The sequence below is a fragment of the Lathyrus oleraceus genome, chromosome 7, assembly GCF_024323335.1.
Source record: "Lathyrus oleraceus cultivar Zhongwan6 chromosome 7, CAAS_Psat_ZW6_1.0, whole genome shotgun sequence".
Classification (NCBI taxonomy): Eukaryota; Viridiplantae; Streptophyta; class Magnoliopsida; order Fabales; family Fabaceae; genus Lathyrus; species Lathyrus oleraceus.
Window position 1 is genome coordinate 545112669 of NC_066585.1, and position 21572 is coordinate 545134240.

Here is a 21572-nt window from a genome sequence, read left to right on the forward strand (position 1 = left end):
CATATTCCTCCGACACTCCTGAATGTGATTTCGTCACCATGGCCTTTCTCTATGTGGGGAATCGACATGATCGGCATGATTGAGCCGAAAGCGTCCAACGGACACCGGTTTATTCTCGTAGCAATTGACTACTTCACCAAATGGGTTGAAGCCGCTTCGTATGCGAATGTGACTAGACAGGTGGTTGTGAAGTTTATCAAGAACCAGCTGATTTGCCGTTATGGTGTGCCAGAGAGGATCATTACTGATAATGGATCTAATCTGAATAACAAGATGATGGATGAGTTGTGCGCTGAATTCAAGATTGCACACCATAATTCCTCTCCCTACAGACCTAAGATGAATGGGGCTGTTGAAGCTGCTAACAAAAATATCAAGAAGATTATCCAGAAGATGACTGTCACGTACAAAGATTGGCATGAGATGCTGCCATTTGCTTTGCATGGATATCGTACGTCTGTACGCACTTCAACAGGGGCAACCCCTTTTTCTCTTGTTTACGGCATGGAAGCTGTTCTCCCAGTAGAGGTGGAGATCCCATCAATGAGAGTCTTGATGGAAGCCAAGTTGACTGATGCTGAATGGATTCAAAGTCGTTATGACCAGTTGAATTTGATTGAAGAGAAGCGATTAACTGCCATGTGTCATGGTCAGTTATATCAGCAGAGAATGAAGAAAGCATTCGATAAGAAGGTCAAGCCTCGTATGTTCCGAGAAGGTGACCTTGTGCTCAAGAAAGTTTTGTCTTTCGTGCCCGATTCTAGGGGCAAGTGGACTCCAAACTACGAGGGTCCATATGTTGTTAAGAGAGCCTTTTCAGGCGGAGCTTTGATGCTTACAACAATGGATGGGGAGGATTTCACTCGTCCTGTGAATTCAGATGCAGTTAAGAGATACTTTGCCTAAAAAAAAAGTATATGCAAATGAAAAACAGAATAGCTTGCTAAGTTGAAAACCCGAAAGGGCGGCTTAGGCAAAAATGAGCGTCTCGGTGGAGAACCCGCAAGGGTAATCCAGGCAAAAGTTAGAGACTTGATAAAAAAGCATATTTGCATCCCGCTAGATTGAGTACCTCACCCTGGGGCAATCTAGGCAAAAATTAGGGATCAGGCAAGTAACTGCATCCTGACAAGACTTTCTGTTTCACCAGCCGTCTTTTCGTCAGAGGATTCTCGACTCGTCGTCAACTGAAGCTTCGAATACATCGAGATTCAAATTGGTAGAGAAAGGATCATTATGTTCAATGTAGCCCTCTTCCAATATATATCACTGATTTCAAATTTGTACAGATCTATGGAGTCTCGCCATTTGCAGACTACCATTCCATCAAATAAATTTGAGCTTTTATCCAATTATTTGCACTCTTATTTGTTTCAATTCAACAAATGTTTTGCATGTTTCAATTGATAAAATATCATTGTTTTAAAAACAAATTTTTTCAAAGATTATTGTTTTAAACAAAGTGAACATTCACTATGATAAAAGGATACTTAAAGAATTTCTCAGTGCTCTCCCAACGGTGGCATGATTTCCAACAGGTAAGACATTTGTTCATACTCCTGGTTTGGTTTGTATCCTTCTTCTCCAGATTTGATCGTTGGGGTTGTCCCCCAAGCCGAGATTTGTTGTTGGGGTTGTTCCCCAAGCGGAGCTTCTGTGGATTTTGACTCCCCGAAGCAGAATTGTGGATTGAAGGCTCAGTCTGTTCTCCAGCAGTAGTCTCTCCCCGGCTTGATTGCTCAGCTGTTCAGAATATTTGCGGTTGGTGGGTTGATATTCCCGTATCCCGTGTTTCTCCCCGAGTGAGTTGCCAGCATAATTGCAAGTCGAGTTGTTGGTGGGGTTGTTCCCCAAGCAGAGTGTCGTTGAAGCCTCAGTTCTCTCCAACAGCAGTTTTCCCTCAGCATGGATGCTTTCCTTGTGGAAGATTCAGCGGTTGATGGTTTGTCACCTTGGCGCCTCGTCACTTTCTCCAGTGGGTCGCTATCCCCAGACTTTATTCGTCTCCTTGTCACGAGTAGAACAGTTATTGATATCCCCATTGCAGTCGCGAGCAGAGTTGTTGTCACTCTCCCCAGCGCAGTTGCCAGCGGATTTGTCTGTTTTCTCAGCACGGTCGCTTTCCTTTTGGAAGACTCGGTAAGTCAGTGGTTTGATGCCCGGTACTTTACCTTTTCCCCGGCAAAGTCGTCAGTGGAGTTGTTTACTTTCTCTCTATCAGAATGGTTGTTATTCTCAGCAGAGCAGGATTTATTTTCCTACTCCGTGGTTGATTGGGTTGATATCCCAGTATTTTCATCCATCTTTCTCCAGCATTCGTCTGCAGAGCGGTTGTTGTGGCATTATTGCCTGTTGAACCTCTTTCAATCCCCGGTATGGTCGGTTGATAGCTCCGTCATCCAGAGATTGTATTGATGTCCTGATTACTCTTCGATCCTCAGTAGAGCGGATTTTGCTGCAGAATCTGCTGATGTGATCCATCAGATGTGTGTTCGCCCCGAGTAGAGGGGTTTGGTGCATAATCTACTTGTTTGATGCTTTCCTTCCTCAGTGGGTTGTTCCCCAAGAGAGTAATTGACGATATCCCCAGTAGAGTTGCTTGTGCAGCCAAACTCTATCCGGGTGACCTTTGCTCCCTCAGTGGGTTATTCCCCAATGGAGTTATGTTGGATCCGTTTCCATAGCAGTGTTTGCTAGGGTCCCCTGCAGGACTTTGAGATTCTCTTGTTCCCCGACATATTCGTCTTTGTGGCTCTTTGCCCGTTGTGACTTTCTGTGCCCTAGTTGGGGTGATCGCTGATCCATTGCTCAGAATTGGTATTCTCCTGATACCACTGATTCTTTTGCTTCTGCTTCCCAGCAGTACCCGCAGATCTTTGCTTTATAGCATACAGATCTCCAGCAGAATTGGCTTTCCATTTGGTTTTCCCCTGGAAGTGTAATACCGGACGTTTGATTCCTGGACCTGTTGTGTTAGATATGTCTGTTTTGTCAGCACCCATCAAACATAAATCACGCATATTCATGGATATTCATAAAGCATTCAGATATTCATGTTGCATTTCTTGCCATATGTCTTTTGTTTGTCGTGTCTCCTGCCACGGGTGATATAGATCTTTATAGATCTTCCTAAGCAGATGTCGGGTGTTTAATCTCTCCATATAGAGTCAGCCCCATAAGCAGAAAATGTTGTCTTTCCTTCTGCGGTTCCCCACTGAGATATACCCTCGTGGATGACGGTTTCTTCCGTTTCCTCCCAACACATATATTGGGATGGAGGTTCCTATTTGAGTTATATCCTCATTAGGACGTGTCTTGATTCAGTCTGTCTTTTCGGATCTTTCCTGAATTGACATTTGTCGTCTGTTCATTGTGCTTCCCAGTGGGTTGTTCCCCAGCGGAGTTTCGGGCCTCTACCCCCATACCGGTAGTTATAAGTCCTATCTTTCCTGGCTTTCTTGGCAGAATTTGTGGTTATACACCTTTTATTCTCCAGCCAGAGTTTTGGTTTTCTACCCTCATACCGGTAGTCGTAAATCCTATTTTCCTGCTCTCCAGCAGTTTGTGGTTTGTTATAAACCCTATTTTGGTTTCCCGTGCGGATTTGTGATTTATTCTATCCCCACGCGGAGTTGTTGGTCTTCTACCTCGTATTCGGTAGATGTAAACCCTAATTTTGTGGTCAACCCCACCATCTTTTGGCCTTCTGCCTACAAACCAGCAGTCGTAAGTCCTATCTTTGCGGTTTTTCTACAAACCAGTAGTCATAAACCCTGTTCTCTCCTTGCAGAGTTAACTTTGTTGTTCATCCCAACCGATGACAATTCCCTCTTTGTGGATATCTTCATCTAGTTCTTGATGTTGATTTTCCTTTGCTTGGATAAGTCGCTCAGATCAGCACTTATATCCCCAGCAAGTCTTTTGTGGATAATTGCCGTATGCTAGCAATTTTATCCCCAGCGGGTCCTTTCACCTTTTGTCAGTGATTGTGTTACCCGGACCATTGATTTTCATCAATGTATCCCAGCGAGTCTTCTTTCATTTACCCTCTTGTTGGTAATGTCTGTTGCTCCCTTTGACTGGTCATCATTATATACCTAATTTGGTATTCCGATGCCTTTCTTTTCGGATGTTATCCTACAAACAACCTACAACCCGGTTCAGGATAACCTTCCATGTGAGTATTCTATCCACGTTCTGACGGTAATGGATATTATATCTCGTTCACTCTCGAGTCAATCTTTGATGGCTTTCTCCGCAGAGTCAGATTCGTATTCCTTGTGGAATCGAATGTCCATCCTATAAACAAGTCTGCTGTTCTAGCTTTCTTCAGGGTGATGAGTGTCTTGGAACACAAACCAATTCACGGTTCCGGATCTTATCCTATAAACAACCTACGACCCGGTTAAGGATAATCTTCCATTCGAGTATATTATTCACGGTCTGCCGGTAATGAATAATATATCTCATGCGCTCTTTGGTTGGGTCCTTTGTTGATCATCCCCAGTCGAGTAAGATTCGCATTCCTTGTGGAATCGAATGTCCATCCTATAAACAAGTCTGCTGTTCTAGCTTTCTTCAGGGTGATGAGTGTCTTGGAACACAAACCAATTCACGGTTCCGGATCTTATCCTATAAACAACCTACCACCCGGTTCAGGATAATTTTCCATGCGAGGATATTGTCTACGTTTTGACGGCTATAGATAATATATCTCATGCACTCTTTTGTCGAACACTTTGTTTGTTTCCCCAACTGAGTAAGATTTGTATTCTTTACAGAATCAAATTTTTATCCTATAAACAAGTTTGCTTTCGCTCTCTTCAGGATGATGAGTGTTTTGGAACACACACCAAATCATGCCCTGGTCGGTCACCTGTTACATACCTACGACCCGGTATCCCTGGTGTCCCTTCCTTTCCACTCCCTATTATGACTTGGGTCCCCTGTGGAGTCAGATTTTCCTGAGTTTTGTACCCTGTGTTGGTCTTTCTCAGATGTTGGTTGATTGATATCTCTCACCCTTATACCGGTCTTAGATATTCATTCTTCCTGAGTTTGTTACCCTTATACCGGTAACACCTCATTCCTGTTGCTTTTCCCAGGAGAGTCTCTTTGTTAGACATTCCCCTGCGGAGTTTCCTTTGGTGATTTTTACCCCTTTGCTATGTGGGTGTTTATTCCCCAATATATGCATTTCCCGGCAGGGAGGTTCTCTGTGAATCTTTTCCTGGTCCGAGTCCGGATTTTTATCCGAAGTATCCTTTCTGGATAGTTGAGTCAGCTTATGTCTTTCCTATGGATTTATTTTCCTTTGGAATTTTTCTTTTCCCCAGTGTGAGTCATTCACTCCCCAGTGAGGTCTCTAGTCTGATTTCTGTTATTACCCTAATCAGAGTCGTGTCGCGTTCACGCCGTGTCAGTTTTGTCTTTCCCCAACTTGAAGTCGTGTCCTGCTCACGCATTCTTTTTTACTATCCCCAATAAGAGCCTTGTTAGAGTCTCTGTTCCTGGTGAGTGTATTACTCCGATGGATCGTCTTTTCTTCTGTGTGAACCATATATTCTCCACAGAATTTGTCTTTTGCATGCATACAACTGCATCATGAGGTCTCTTAGGGACCAAAATTTGTCTCATTACTATTATTTAAGCCCATTCTACCGCGTCGAGATGAAGATTTCTAAACTTCACTTCTCCGGCTAGAATGACCTTAAATAGGGGCATCTGTAAGACCCCAATTTTGGCCCTAAGATCCCTCATGGCCCATATCATATCATATCATGGCCTCAAGGATCATTGCATACCCTAGCTTCCCTCCTAGTGGGTGGGATACCTTGTGAGTGTGGTTCTTGATCACCAAGCATGTATTGCATTTGTATATCATTGCTTTTCATATGTTCACTAACCAAAAGTACAAAAATATTGTCATTTAACCTTGTTGCTTGCAGATGAAGCTGACCAGGTCAAAACAATCAAATCAGGCCTTGAGCAATAGATGGTGGCCATTCTTGAAGAATTTGGACACCATGATCATTCATAAAGAGTTCATATAACTTGTGATATCATTTGGAACCAAGATCCCATGTGAAAGAGGCTTGGAATTCATCAGAACATGGCCCAGTCAACAAAAGTCAACAAAAGTCAACTGTGGTCAACTGTGGATTTAATCAGTGATTTGATGATTGGAATTGGTTAGAAAGATCTCATTCATGTCTATATAAATTTCATTCGGCATTTCAAAGACCAAGGTTGAAGGATTTGAAGTCAGACAAAAAGTTTCCAAAAACGGCAGGTGACCTGTAATTTCAGCTGCCCAAAAGGGAAAGTTTTTCCCCTCAAGATAACTTCATGATACAAGCTTCAAATGAAATTTTGTCCAACATGAAAGTTGAATATCTTGTTCTCACAATTCCAAAAAGTCCAAGAACTTGAAAATCCCATGTACGGTTGTCAAGTTGTGATCCAGTGAATTTCAAAAAAGACCCGTAATCAGGAGGGCATAACTACCACATGGTTTGTCCAAATTGCAAGTTCTTTATATGCACAAACTCCATTTGACATGTACTTTCATGGTGCATAATTGGATTTTTCCAAAATTGCTCAATGCAAAAGGTCAAATTTCAACTGGACTGTTAAATGAACCAGGGGCAAAATCGTCCAACTTGTGAAATAATTGGAATTTTTGAGTGGGGATTTTTGTAACACCTCACAAATGGCATTTGAAACTTGTTGGAATATTCATAACATGCCTAGGCCTTGTGGTTTGGAAATTGGCTTTTGAAATGAATTGGAAAAATGGACACATAAGCCATCACATAGCCAAAATGCAAAATAGGAGGAATTTGGAAATGAGACCAATTCTATCAGCTTCCAAATGATATTTGTGGTTTGCTTGAAGTGATAAATTGCTGCTACATTGCTTCTAATGATACAAGGGCTTAAGGACCAAAAATGCATCATAAGCTTAATTTCACTAATCCATTTTTTTCACTAATCATGATTAATTGTGAGATTAATTGGTAGTATATAAGCTTAATGTTAACTGTTTTTGCACACACTAATCACAATTCACAAATTCAATAAAAAATCTCAAGAACTCTCTCATTTTTCTCTCACTTTTTCACATTGCATATTGACATTTTTTCAATCTTTCATCAACATTTCTTCAAGTTCCATGCCAGTGCTTGGTGGATTCGTGATTTGTGTGTATTGGTGAGGTTCTGTTTGCAGGTTTTGGATCAAGAAAGCTCACGATCACAACTGTCCAAATCACCCTACATCCATGGCAGTCCAGATTTGCTGCGATTTGAGGCGTTGTTGAGCCATTCCGAAGCTTCCTCACACCTCCCTAGCTGCTGTAGATCGTCTGTTTTCACTCATTGAAGCAAAACACTCGCGGATTCCGGTACTGCTCCTCGAAAAGGTTCGGATTCGACTATCACCATTCTCAAAATCGTTGTGTGGTTCTTGTAGAGTACACCTTGTAGATCATGCATCACTTTATAGAATCGAAAACCGTTAAGATTAGAGAGAGCAATCTTGAATTTACACTTTGATGCGAAATCTTCTTTCGCTCGATCTGTGCGGTACGATAGGAATTAGGAGATTTCATTGGCATATTGTTGTTGTACGCGGAATAACCTTTCCAACGATATACGGTTTATTGGATTTGGTGAAGAAATAGCCGTAACCGAATTCGCCGGTGTGGATGAACAATACCGGCTGCGCGAGGAAGAAGGATTTTCTGGAAAATCTTGCGCTTTGATCCTTCGTCCGTGCTGTGCAATTCGAAATTCCGTTTCCCGCCGCACCGAGCGAATAGCGCGCCGCCACGTCACCTTAGTTAGACGGTGCCGTTTTGGCCAGGGATTTGATTATTACAGTTCTGCCATTTTCATTCTAATTAATTAATTAATCATAATAAAACCTAAATAAATATTCAATAATTATTCTAAAACTTCAAAAAATCATATATTACTCAATATTGATCCAAATAAATCAAGACTTTTTTTGTTAGTCTCCATTTTTTCTCTACTTTTTAATAGATACAAAAAATAAAATTGTGCTCGGTAGGAAATTTAATTGGTATAGAGGTCTTTACAATGTATGCCAATTTCACATGTTTTGACATTTTAATTCTAAAATCACCATGCCTGCTCCAAATGAAATGAAATTTTAGGTGTAGATTCTTGACACATTTCTGGAATTTTTGATATAGGATTTGTATTTTTTAGACCTCTGGTCTTTTAGCTATGATTTATTGAACTTGAGTGTGACAAAATGTGACACAAAATGATATGTTGAGTTCCCTGATTTTTTTACCATGCTTCCCTTTGGCCTATGGCCTTGATTTTTTGCATGTAGCACATTTGATATGTTAACATTCACTATGATTTTTTTGTGGATTTTAATAATCCATTTTCCAATTAATTTGGATTTTTGTTTGCTGCTTAGCATTTTTAGGGCTTTGTTTATGTAACATTTTTTAGCATGTTGCCATATCCTCATCCCTAACCCTATGAACATGAAATTTGGTGAAGTAGTTCCTGACATGTATAGCTTTCATTTGGCTTTAGTCCTACTCATTTCCCATTTAATCTCACTGTTTTACATTTGATTGAAGTTAGTGTACATTTTGTGACTTCATTTGATTGTGTTTTTGCATGCTTTGACATGTTGAATTAATTCCCATAGATCCACTAGTCCAAATGGCATGAAAATTGACATGTAGCTTGTTGAATGTCCTCTGTTTAGGATATAATTTTTGTGGAATTTTCTATGCTGTTTTGATATTTTTTGTGATGTGATCTTGCTGATTGCTCATATGTGGTTTAACATTGCTTACTTTGACTTAGATTGTACATAAAATGAAATTGGTGTATGGTTTAGATATGGGACCAATTGGGATCCCTTTGTAATTGAAATATCTTGGTTTTGATTATGATTTACTTGCTGTTTTAGGATTTTTCCATCCTTTGGACCCTAGGCTTGGCCTAGTGGTCTTGTTACTTATGTTTGAGCTTGACTTTGAATTTTCAGGTTAAAAAGCTAATGCCTTAAGGAGGTTGATGCATAATTGAGTTGAAATCATTTGACCAATTGTTTGTTTTGTAGGGCTTGGTTCACTTGATCCTTGTGCCATGCTCATGTTGCACATTATTGTTTGATTGTACATTGGTTGATTCTTATTGTTGTTGTTTTGTTTATGTTGGGATGCTGATCATTTTTGACTGATTCCAGGTACCCTTAGTTGCTCAGTTCTTTTAAGAACTTGCATTGCTTTGCTTATAAGCAATTGGCATTGAGGTATAGAACCTTCTTCTTCATGTAGTCTGGAGACCCGGCCCGTTATTTGGCCGGGCAAACTGTCTGAAGTCCTCCTTAAGAGGCAATGCTTGTGTGTGTTTATGTTTGTCCCAAGCAGGAAAAGTCCTCATTCGAGGCAATTGGTGGATCAAAGAGATAAGTAGCCTATCTCCCACTATTCTGTGTGTCTTCTCCTTGCTCCCATTACATGGTTGTAGCATTGAGATCCAAACCCAAGATCTATCGAGTCTAATTGGGGAAAGAGTTCCATCTTTCTGAACTCCCCCACATTCTTATATTTACATGCTCTCTCGGACCTGAGATAGAAGCAATGAGGCACACCCCTCATATCCTTTCATCTGCTTCACCTTAGCCCCTCAATGGCAAGGTTAAGAGCGACACTTACCTCTTACAGTGGACTTTCATAGTCAAACCCTTTTGCTTGAGCCTCATTGAATGGTTATAGCGTGTGCTACTTGAATTTATGTGATTGATTACTTGATTCATTTATACATGATTACTTGATTTGCCATTGTGCATTTATCATCTTTGTTTGCCATTAGTGCATGATCATTTCTTTTGTCCTTGTGACATTGATGTTTTCCCATTGAGGACAATTGTAAGTCCATATTGATTGGCTTTTGTTCCTATGACATGGAAGAGATAGAGTGTAAGACCTCATTGGTCACTCATATCTTCTTTTGCTCATTACTTGATACACATTGTTGTTGTATGTGAGGATTCATTGTAAGTCCCTGTGATGTGGCATTTGTTTTCCTAGGATCATACTGTGGAGGATTAACATAAGTCCAGATAGATTGGCAGTTGACTTCCCTGTTTTGTTTTTTTGTTTTATTCTGATGGAGATTAGTGTAAGTCCATAGAGTGGCTTCTGATATCCTTACTTGTTTTAGGAGACAGGTATAAGACCATTGAGTGGCATCCAGGATCCGCTTTTATTTACTTTCATTTGTTACCATGTTTATTGCTCATTTGTAGCCTATTCCTAAGGACCCACTTGAGTCATCTTCTATATGACTTCAAGAGGCGAACCGCCTAAGAAGTTTTACATTCCACCATTATCCATTCATCCCATTGTGTCCTACCTTTTCACACATACTTTTAAAAACTTGAAATAAGTGTTGTGCAAACATTCTCACCCCTTTTTCAAATTAGAAACTTGGACCTTAAGTCCATGATTTTTCAAATTCCATTTTGTAAATACTTCTTTGAATCAATCTTAATCATACTTTGACTCATTTTGTGAATAATCCTAATCAACTAATTTCACTCACTCAAATGTTTTGGCTTTGTCCATTCTTGTTAATCTTTTCATGCATTAGCCATAGGTTTCAATTCTCATTGTGGTTGATGTAAACCTCACCCTATCCTTAGTGAGTCGACAATAAGACTTCCGTACTGAAAACAGGGTTAACCCCTCTAGTACGTCGAAGCTATCCTCGCATGGTGGATGTTGGTCTTGGTCGAGTTTTCTCCCATTGATAATGAAGAACCTTAAGTGCTATTGTTTAAAATTGAACTCACTAATTTTTGGAAATCTTTTAGCCGAACTACGGCGTTTTGATCCTTACCTTTGATGGAAGGTACGTAGGCAACGGGTTCATCCGTTCGAACACAAAAATAATTAACTTGTACATTTTTTTCTCATCATCCCAATCATGTTTGCACATTACTTATGTCATAACAAATAATAACTTTGTACAACAAGTGTGAAAAGGGCTCCCTAGGAGTACCTAGGACGTGATGGGTGCCTAACACCTTCCCATTGCGTAATTTACCCCTTACCCCGATCTCTGATCTTTTTCATTAGTTTTCTACGTGTAAAACTTCTTAGGTTTTTTGTTCGCTTTTTAACCAGTCCTTAGGATAAATAAAAGTGCGGTGGCGACTCTATGTTTATTGTATACTTTGCTTATGATTTAATCAATAGATCATATAGCGACGAATACACCGCTACAAATGCAAGAAGGTTGCATTTCTCTTTATCGTGATTCTAATGGTATCAGTGTTTCGAAAATAAAAACCATGTAGCTCAGACTCGTATGTTTCACCGTTGCAATGAACATTGACATTGTATAATGATGAAGATGACATTGTGCAGATGAAAACTATTTTCTTACTGCAGATGAATGTGAGTGAAGTGTCTTGGATGTTGATAGTAAGACACTTAAATAGATGAGTGAAGTGTCTCACATGCTAGCTAGTTCGGAGTGACGTGTCGGACATGCAAGCTAGTCCGAAATGACGTGTCGGACATGCAAGATACTCTAAGATGATGTGTCAACCATGCAAGCTATCAAGAAGTGACTTGTTCATCATGCAGGAGACAAGACAGCCAAGTGTCAGACATGCAGACACACACTCCAAATGGATTGGCGCCTCCACTTATTCCTTGCACATGGGCGCCAATTCAAGTGGAGACACCATGCATTCAGACCTTGAAACTAAGCAATCAGACCTAGGTCTTGCATGCATGTCCCTATGGAGGCGCCAATTTGAATGGCGACCCCTCTTAAAGGTTGTACATGGTCGCCAATTCAAGTGGATACACCATGCAAGCACAACTTTTCATGCTCTCATCCATTTGCCTATAAATACATCCACTCCATCAACACTTCTTCCACACCATCACTCTCATTACTTCTTCTACAATACTTCTTCTACAATTTCATCTGCAACAACTTCTTGTAGTTTCATCTACACCAACCCCCCGACAAAATGTCTATCCTCACAATGGGCGAAGCACATAGAGGAACGGTTGCAAACATCGCAACATATGTAAGTTTTTTCTTTTGTTAACTTTTTGTCTTTCTTCTTCACCAACCCCATTTTATTTTGACATACCAACTTAGTCAAGTTTTTTATTCTTCCTTTTATAGGATGTATCAAGGTTCCGAACTCGGGTCCACGAATATGTCCATATGGACCCGATGATTCAACCTTATGTTGAACTCGGCGGTTTTGGTCATATTAGCAAGATTTTGTCTTGGTCTATAGATAACAAATTCATTCTAGCCTTATGCGAAAGATGGAGATCAGAGACCACACATTTTGGTTCCCAACCAGTGAGTGTACCGTGACGTTAGAAGACGTCTACGTGCTTTTAGGACTACCCATTGAAGGTAAGGCTGTTAATGGTAAGACCAACTATGCAAATTCAATTTGCATGGAGCTCTTAGACACTGATTTGTTAGATGATAAAGCTAGAGGTAAGGTATACTACTCTCACGCCTTAAGTCGTACTATAATAGTTTATACTTAGATGAGCATTCTACCGAAGATGCTCGAATAATAAAAACTAGGTGTTACATTATGCTGTTAATTGGATCGTTTTTATTTCCCGAAGGTAGTGGTTCTAGCATGCATATTATGTACTTACCTCTACTTAGACATGTAGATAGAATAGGAAGTTACAGTTATGGATCTGCTTGTCTAGCCTATCTCTATAGCTCATTGTGCAAAAACTCACACAAAGACACATCTACATTTTCTGGATGTGCTATTTTGCTACAAGCATGAGGTTGGTCAAGACTACCGTCTCTAGCACCGGTCAATAACAACCCTTTTACTTTTCCATATGCACAAAAGTAAGTTGTTTAAATTGCTATATCTTTACTTACTTCCTTAAAGTTTATTACCTCAAACTATTTTTTTTACTTTTTGGTGTAGATGATCGGCACGTGGTATGAGTTACAACAGATGTCCGAGACACTGTATTACTCAGTATCGCAACCTGTTGGATCACCTTCGACCGACAGACGTAAGCAAAATAACTTAATTACTTCGTTATATTTTGTTAACTTTTTCGACATTGATTATAATCCTATATTCTTTCACATTTCAGTTCATTTGGCGTCCATACCTTAATTTGGATCATGACCATGAGGTCAACGCTGAAGACGCAGCCGTATGGACTGCATGCACACCGATAATACGGTTCACAACTGTGGAGATGCACAACACCGATCGTGTGAAGTTGCAGTTCGGTATGTGTCATACGGTGAACTGACTTTAATGTGTTTTTAATCGCAATGTCGCGGTTAGCAAGAGTCGCCACCGACTTTTCTTTTATCCCATAAGGAAAGATGGAAAAGAACAGGAAAAACCTTAATTTAGATTCTTAGGTTCGGGAGGTACATTATACAAAGGGAAGGTGTTAGCACCCTTTGTATCCATGTTTATCCATGGGCTCTTAATTGCTCAATCATTTATGTTTTTCTCATTTGAAAAAGTGTTGAAAAATGGGTAGAAAATGTTTTGAAAAGGAGGATTTAACTTTGTAATGATTCTCGTATGAATGTATACAAAGTGGTTATCTCGTTTAGTTTTGAGAGTTGTTAAGAAAAATATAACTCGGCAATGATCCTAGTACGGATGTATGCTAAGTGGTGATTTTCTAAAAAGGATGTTTTGAAATGTGTGAGGTGTGAAAAGTATTTTAGGTTATGAATGAGCAATTAAGGGTTATACCTGTCCGAGGTCTTTACGGGCATTTCCTATCCTTATGAGGGTAAAACAGTCCTTACTATTGAGAAGCAATTAGTTTTATCCTTTGGATGTAAAAGGGTCATCGTAGGGTCATCGATTGGTCATTGAAGGCAACAGTTGTGAGGATACCTTAGCATTCGAAGGGACTATCATCATTTAACCGTAGGCTATACCGAAGGGTCATCGAGGGACAAAGGCGACATTCGAGGGACTATGATGATTTAACCGAATAGTCTTTGCTAAGGGTATCCCCATATTCGCGGGACATGACCATAATACCGTAATCGTAGAGTAACAAAGAGAGGTCCGAGATCACTTATTTAACGGCACAGTTTTATGTTCAATTATGTAGTCGTAATCAAGTAGGTAATTAGGTCCATATTAAAATCAATACATTAAGAACAATTAAGCCATTAGGGTGGATCCTCGCCATAAAACTAATACATTAAAATCAATTGAGTAACTCAGGGTGCATCTCCATAAGGGTATCCCACACATAAGGTGGAGTACCTAGCCGGCCGTTTCTTCGAGAATATGTAAGCCTTTACACAATTCAACACACGGATTAGAGCATCGAGGTAAAGTATAATTGAGAGTTGCACCATAAAATAAACACAATAGTCATGAACTCAGGCCAAATGATGCAGAATTATAATAAATTGTGATTGGACAAACATAAGATAGAACAGCAAGGGAATGAAACAGCCACTGTCCCGTTCGCCCCTGTTTCGCCTAGCGAAGGCCTAGCGAGTACTCGCTACCGGCTCGCTTAGCGATGTGCTAGCGAGCGGCTGCTGGTTTTGAATTTGATATCAGTACGATCTCAACCAATTTTATGCCTTATGGATTTCATTATTGCAATTATATGATTAATCATTTAAGGCATGCAGGTATATACTAAAGTTTACATGCCAAGCTTAAGATATTTCATAAATCTAATCATAAAGCCATATGCAAATTAAGAACATAAGACAATACTAGCAATGTAAACCTGTTAGCAGCTGAGTTGTGACTTCGAATCGGCAAATCGGATTGAATCGGGCAGAGGTAGACCTTGGTGCCGCCGAGTTCCTTCAGGGTTTGCCTCCAGTGAGTATCAGGGTTTGCTTGCTAGGGCTCTCCTTTCTCGGTTTTCGTTCTCTCGTCTCCGTTTTTTCCTCTTCTTTCGTCCTCCCCTTCTGTGACTGAAGCTTGGCTATTTATAGTGCTCTTGTTGTGACCTAATGGGCTCAGAATGAAGCCCAGAAATTCTGATATTCGCAAGCTTCGCTAGGCGAAGGAGTTGCTCGCCTAGCGAGCAAGCTAGTTTGGGCTTTTACTGGATCTGGTGCTTCGCTGGGGCGAGTGTCATAACGAGGGGTTTGCTAGGCGAAGGAATTGCTCGCCTAGCGAGCAGGCCAGTTTGGGCCATTTTCTGGATTGGGCCTGTTGTGAGCTGGGCTTTTGTCCCTTTAAGATCAGTGCCTTGCAGAATAAGTCGGAGTGTCTTGAAAAATGTTTTATAAGATCAGTGGGCAAATTTTGGGGTATGACAGCTGCCCTTGTTCAATATTCTTGAACCGAGAGAGTTAGGATGGCAAGTATGCCATTCGTGGTCTGGAGGTGGAAGATTATTGAACACTAGAATGCCCAAAAATTTGCCCTTGTCAATTAGTCTTGATGGAGATGGGCTTAAAGATGCCATCCAGGAAGTTTGATGATGGAAACTTTAGAGTGCGTCGTACATTAGACAATATCTGAAGCCATGGATGTCATACTGGGTCATACGCTAGACCGTATAGTGAGTTATCCATTAGGCTGTTGACTTCGCTGGGGAGTCAGGGTGTGCTATACGCTGCTGGGGATAAGGGATCAGAATGAATCATACGCCAGACCGCATCTAAATCCCAGAGTGAGTTGTTCATTGGGCAGATGACTTTGCTGGGGATGAAAGATCAGAATGGATCATACGCTAGACTGTATCTGAGTTGCAGAATGAGCCATACGTTAGGTTGTATCCGACGAAGGTAGAATCAGAATGGATCGTACGCTAGATCGTATCTGAATTGAAGGTCCAAATGGGTCATACGTTAGACCGTATTGGAGTGGAAGATCCAAATGGGTCGTACGTTAGACCGTATTGGAGTTGAAGATCCAAATGGGTCGTACGTTAGACCGTATTGGAGTTGAAGATCCAAATGGGTCGTACGTTAGACCGTATTGGAGTTGCAGAATGAGCCGTACGTTAGGCTGTATCTGAAGGAGAAGGTAGTCGTACGCTAGACTACACCCCGGAATGTACCGTACGCTAGGCAGCATCTGAGGATTTGAAGATCCAAATGGGTCGTACGTTAGACCGTGTTGGAGTTGCAGAATGAACCGTACGTTAGGTTGTATCTGAAGAAGAAAGTAGTCGTATGCTAGACTACACCCCGGAATGTACCGTACGTTAGGCAGTATCTGAGGATTTGAAAGTCCAAATGGGTCGTACGTTAGACCGTATTGGAGTTGCAGAATGAACCGTACGTTAGGCTGTATCTGAAGAAGAAAGTAGTCGTACACTAGACTACACCCCGGAATGTACCATACGCTAGGCAGTTTCTGAGGATTTGAAGGTCCAAATGGGTCGTACATTAGACCGTATTGGAGTTGCTGAAAGTCAGAATGGATCGTACGTTAGATCGTATCCGAGTTGAAGGAGTCATATGTTGGGCTGAATCAGAATGAACCGTACGTTAGGCTGTATCTGGTAATATTTGTTGTATTTGCAGTAAATGTCTGAGATGGGCTTAGAGATGCCATCATTAGGAGAATGTCAGAGAGTTTGTCACATGGATTATATCCGAGAGCTGTATTCGAATCTTGAATGTGATCAGGAGGATAATTAACCTGAAAGATCAAGTTAGTTTCATGCGATGTCATGGTGCATGAGATGTTTTAAGCCTGCGAACATGGTATGCATGTGCGTGCTATGAAACGGTGTAATGTATATGATGCGGAATGAAATAAATGTGAACATTGTATGCATGTGTATGTTATGAAATGATGTAATGGATGAATTATGTGTCTGAACAGTTTTTTTCAGAGGACTCTACTGGGGAAATAAATCTCATTCTTCTGGTTGGAGATATTTGTATTGATGACCCTTTCTTAGCTGGGGGTACTTGATTTTTGTATGATGGTGGAAACACTCAACGGAGCCTGGCTGGGGATAGAAGAGATGACTAGTCTGTCTAGTGACGCCCATTTCTTCTGGGGAATAACTGGCTTAGCCGGGGAATAGAATCGGCACCAGATTCATTGGGAGGCGTGATTAGACCTTCTCCTCGATCCCGAAGTCGTATAGTAATTGCTACTACTATTCTAGGCATGCAATTGTTTGTAAACATTGATCATATTCAAATGCATAAATCAATTCAAATTAAATCAATGGACGTTTACGCAAACAAAACAGAAAAGTAAAAACGAAATCATTTTTTTGGAAATGACATTGTATTGATTTCGAAAAAGGGCCTATAAACAGGCAATTTATGTACAAAGAGACAGAAATCCTAGTAAGAGGAAATTGTCAAGAAAACAAAGAGAAAGTTATGCAGAAAAAGTCCTATTGACATTAGCTCCGCTACTGTCATTATGTCTTCAGGCATCTCATCTTCTGCTGTCGGATAGAAGTGATTGGCTTGTTTAGTCCCTTGAACTTGGTTGAAGCTGACAGAGAACGGGGCATAGTCATACGCTTTAATCCCTAATTTTTGCCTGGACCGCCTTTTCAGGTTTTCAGCCCACCAGGATACCCTTTTTTGCCCAAGCCGCCTTTTCAGGTTTTCGGCTTGCCGGGTGTACATTTTTATATGTTTATCCCTAATTTTTGCCCGAACCCTTTTGGTTCGCCGGGATGCCCTTACTTTTGCCTAGATACATCGACCTAGCTGGTCTCTTTTATGCGTAGTATTTTTTAACTATGTCCGCGTTCACAGGATGCGGGAAATCCTCGCCATCCATTGTAGCAAGTATCATGGCTCCACCAGAGAATACTTTCTTAACTATAAATGGCCCTTCGTATGTGGGAGTCCATTTGCCTCTGGAATCACTTTGTGGTAGAATGATACGCTTGATCACCAAGTCGCCGACTTGATACACCTGTCTTTTGACCTTTTTGTTAAATGCCTGGGTCATGCGCTTCTGATATATCTGTCCATGACAAACAGCTGCAAGACTCTTCTCATCAATCAAGTTTATCTGATCGAGCCGAGTTTGAATCCATTCATACTCATCTAAGCCCGACTCTTTCATGATTCTTAGAGAGGGAATCTGAACTTCCACTGGTAAAACGGCTTCCATTCCGTAGACTAAAGAGAAAGGAGTTGCCCCTGTCGAAGTTCATACCGAAGTGCGATAACCATGAAGAGCAAATGGTAACATTTCATGCCAGTCTTTGTACGTTACTGTCATCTTTTGTATGATCTTCTTGATATTCTTGTTAGCAACCTCCACGGCGCCGTTCATCTTTGGCCGGTACAGCGAAGAGTTATGGTGTTTTATGTTGAACTGCGTGCAGAGTTCAACAACCATCTTGTTGTTCAAATTAGTACCATTGTCAGTGATGATTCTTTCAGGGATGCCATACCGACAAATAAGACTATTCTTGATGAACCGTGCCACCACATTCTTGGTGACAGAAGCAAATGAGGCTGCCTCTACCCACTTTGTAAAGTAATCAATAGCGACGAGGATGAAACGATGTCCATTGGAAGCCGTAGGTTTAATCTCTCCAATCATATCAATGCCCCACATTGCAAAGGGCCAAGGGGCTGTCAACACGTTCAATGGAGCAGGAGGCACATGTATTTTGTCCGCATAGATCTGGCATTTGTGACAGGTTCTGGAGTGATGGTGGCAATCCGCTTCCATGGTAGACCAATAATACCCTGATCTCAGAATCTTCTTGGCCATTGTATGTCCACTAGAATGAGTCCCAAAAATACCGTCATGCATGTCTTCCATAATCCTTTCTGCTTCCTTTTTATCCACACAGCGAAACAGAGTCGAATCATGATTACGTTTGTATAATACTCCATTACTCAGAAAGAATTTAGCGGAGAACTTCCTCAGGAATTTCCTGTCATTGATGGATGCCCCTTCAGGGTATTCCTGAGCTTCTAAATATCTTTTTACTTCGTGGAACCAAGGTTTCTCCTGTGCTCCCTCAGTGTTAAGTTCATGACAATATGATGGTTCATCTAATCGTTCAATAGCGATCCTGGGAGCTTCACCGTCCCATCTGACTCTGAACATAGATGACATGGTAGCCAATGCGTCTGCCAACTGATTTTCTTCCCGTGGAATGTGTTCAAATGTAATCTCTTCAAAGTATGGGATTAATGTCATCACCCGCTCTCGATAAGGGATGAGATTCGGATGTTTAGTGTCCCATTCTCCTTTGATCTGACTGATTACCAATGCTGAGTCCCCGTACACGCTCAAAAACTTGATTCGCAGGTCTATAGCAGCCTTGAGTCCCAAAATACATGCTTCATACTCAGCCATATTATTGGTACAATGAAAACATAGTCTAGCAGTGAAAGGCGTATGGTAACCCCCGGGAGAAATGATTACCACACCAACGCCATTGCCCAATGCATTAGAAGATCCATCAAAAACCATAGTCCATCGGGATCCCAGTTCAGGTCCTTCATCCGGTCCAGGTTTTTCATAATCGGTAACAAGCATGACATCCTCATCTGGGAACTCAAAATTCATAGATTGGTAATCATCCACCGCCTGATGAGCTAAATGATCAGCTAGCACGCTTCCTTTGATTGCTTTCTGGGTAGTGTACTGGATATCATACTCTGTTAAAATCATCTGCCATCTTGCTATTCTTCCGGAGAGAGCAGGTTTCTCAAATATGTATTTGATAGGATCCATCTTAGAAATCAACAAAGTGGTATGATTCAACATGTACTGTCTTAGTCGGCGAGCAGCCCAAGCCAAAGCACAGCAAGTTTTCTCGAGCAGTGAGTATCTTGTTTCACAGTCGGTAAACTTTTTGCTAAGGTAGTATATGGCATGCTCTTTTCGACCAGACTCGTCATGTTGCCCCAACACACACCCCATTGAATTTTCTAACACGGTCAAATACATGATTAGAGGTCTTCCTTCAACTGGTGGTATCAGGATCGGAGGTTCTTGGAGATATTTCTTGATTTTGTCAAAAGCTTCTTGGCATTCATCATTCCATATCATCTCTTGATTCTTCCTCAGTAGTTTAAAGATGGGTTTGCAGGTAGCAGTCAAATGGGAGATAAACCGGGCAATGTAGTTCAAACGTCCCAAGAATCCTCTGACTTCTTTATCTGTATAGGGAACTGGAATTTCTTGAATAGCTCTCACTTTAGCCGGGTCGACCTCAATTCCTTTACCACTGACAATAAAGCCCAAGAGTTTACCGGATCTTACTCCAAAGGTGCATTTGTTCGGATTCAATCTCAACTTGTACTTCTTCAACCTCTCAAACAGTTTGTATAAATGATCGAGATGTTCTCCTTCAGTATGAGATCTGGCTATCATGTCATCCACATATACTTCTATTTCATGATGAATCATATCATGGAACAAGACTACCATAGCACGCTGGTATGTTGCTCCTGCATTCTTCAAACCGAATGGCATTACTTTGTAACAGAAAGTGCCCCATGTCGTCACAAACGTAGTTTTCTCCATGTCCTCAGGTGCCATCTTAATCTGATTATAACCCGAGAATCCATCCATGAAGGAGAATACTTTGTGTTGAGCGGTATTGTCTACCAGAACATCGATGTGCGGGAGTGGAAAGTCATCTTTGGGACTTGCTTTATTCAAATCTCTGTAGTCTACGCACATTCGCACCTTACCATCCTTCTTCGGCACTGGCACCACATTAGCAACCCATTGAGGATAAGAAGTAACGACTAGAAAACCGGCATTGAATTGTTTCATAACCTCGGCTTTGATTTTCTCAGACATTTCAGGACGCATGCGGCGAACCTTTTGCTTAACAGGACAACAGTCTTCTTTCATTGGCAGACGATGCACTACTATGTCAGTATCCAATCCTGGCATGTCTTTATAAGACCAGGCAAAAATCTCTACATAGTCATGTAACATCTGAATCAATCTTTCTTTGATATTGTTTCCCAAGCCTGCTCCTATTTTGACTTCTTTCTTGTCTACTTCAGTACCCAGGTTTACAATTTCAATTGATTCCTCATGCGGCTGTATAGTCTTTTCTTCTTGCAGTAACAGTCTGGCGAGTTCCCCAGGGACTTCACAATCTTCCTCACTTCCATCCTCGGCTGGGTAGATCGGATTTTCAACGTCATAATGAACAGTAGTAGAACTATTATCAACAGGATCCAGAGTGGATACGGATCTGCAATTTGTGACGTGAGTGTGTGTAAGAAAGCATAGCTTGTTTGGAAGATGACAGGAAAGATAAAGAGCGCAACATTTGAATGCAAAACGTCCATTGATTTATTGAATGTGAATATGCTTATGAAATGACAAAACCCTTAACAAATTAGCTATTGTGCCCCGGGCATAGACACAATGCTTTAAGAAGTTCAATTGTAGAAAATTAAAAATTTGCAACACTAAATAGACAATAACAATTACTCATGACTAAAGGTAATCGGGATAGTGTCTTCAGCCTTCCAATTATTGAGTCTGTCACCAATTGTTGGGAAAATCCAGCTACCCAGGTCGCAATCGCTATCAACATCTTCTACAGCATTGATTTG